The following is a 1,489-nucleotide window of genomic DNA, read 5'->3' as shown; positions in this document are numbered from 1 at the left end:
TTTTTTTTAATTAATACAAAATTAAAGTTCTAATTTTTCAAATGATTTTCGATTAATATATAGGGGATATGTGGAATTTATTATATATAACATATGATTGAATATAAAACAAGACCGATTTAGATAATGGATGTATACAACCTTGTGTTTTCTAGTCGCAGTAAGAGCGGCTTCCAGCTGCCTCTCCAACCTTGCAGTTCCTTCAGGCTCATTTTTCCAAGATCTTCTCCAAGCAAGTGCCTTGATAATTAGCATGAATATCAACACACATCAACTATTCAGCTATTTATATAATGTGTACAACAGAAAGTGATGATGATCCCTATATAATTTCAAGGGCTTAGAAAACTATTAATAAACCTATTAGTGCGAACAAGAGATTCATATTGGGATTTGAGCTTTGTCACTTCCTGACACCAATTCTGCACCATGTAGGACTATATAATGAAATGCATATAGTAACAAGAAAATTTGAAGTAAGAGTAGTTATAAATATAAACAGGTTCATTTATTGTATAAACCGAAAGTACGTATATACACACACATGCCTGTGTAAACTCCTCAGGCCTATTACTGCTCAGAGAACGGATGTAACAACGATGATACCGTTCAATTGTTCTTTCAATTCTGCAAATTCAGCAGAAAAAGATTACACACGAAAGATAATTAGCTTAATTATGTATTAAAGATTTTTCTTACAAAAGGAAACCCTAACTTCGTATTTTAAGCCCCGTCTGAATTTGGGCATCTTCAAGTTTAAAGAATCCAGATCCAAATAAAATATCAAACAATAAAGTAGAACGTACGAACGGACCCATTGGCTTAATAATAATAATGGATCCAAGAGAGAGACAGAGATAGTATAACGATGAACCCTAGTTACCGTAGGATAAAAGACACAATTTTTAAGAATTAATACCCACAAGACAAAAGCTTCATCATATTCTTGAATTTTACGGTATAGCTTGACCATGACGATCGAGATAGTGTCTCCTTGGATACCCCGAATCCCTACCTGTCTACATGGATCAATAATGGCAGCGTAAATGGCTTAGGGTGGAGTCTGAAGGATCATATGGGTTCTGAACATTTTGGATTACAGGCGTGCAACAGGAGCCTCTCAGCTCTGCACGCTGAGATGGAAGGTTTACTTTGGGCAACCTCATGTACGAGAGACATGAGGATAACTTCGATATGGTTCGAGACTGACTGCTCGGATCTAGTGGACATGACTACTAACCCGATGGATTGGCCAACTTTTGCGACAGAGATTGAAGTGTTCCAAAGACTACATGAGGACTTCGAGGATGTGAGTTTGTCTCATATTCCTTGGAGTAGGAATGGTCGAGGGGACACACTTGCAAAAGAAGCCAGGAGCAAAAGATATATTTTTTCCCATATAGATCAGACCCGGACAGATGGAGATGCTCCTCAGAGAATCGGCTCGTCTGCCACCACTTGATCTAGTTTACATTGGCAGCCGACAAAA

The sequence above is a fragment of the Brassica oleracea genome, chromosome C3 (assembly GCF_000695525.1).
Source record: "Brassica oleracea var. oleracea cultivar TO1000 chromosome C3, BOL, whole genome shotgun sequence".
Classification (NCBI taxonomy): Eukaryota; Viridiplantae; Streptophyta; class Magnoliopsida; order Brassicales; family Brassicaceae; genus Brassica; species Brassica oleracea.
The sequence above is the reverse complement of the archived record's forward strand: the minus strand, read 5'-3'. Positions refer to the sequence as shown.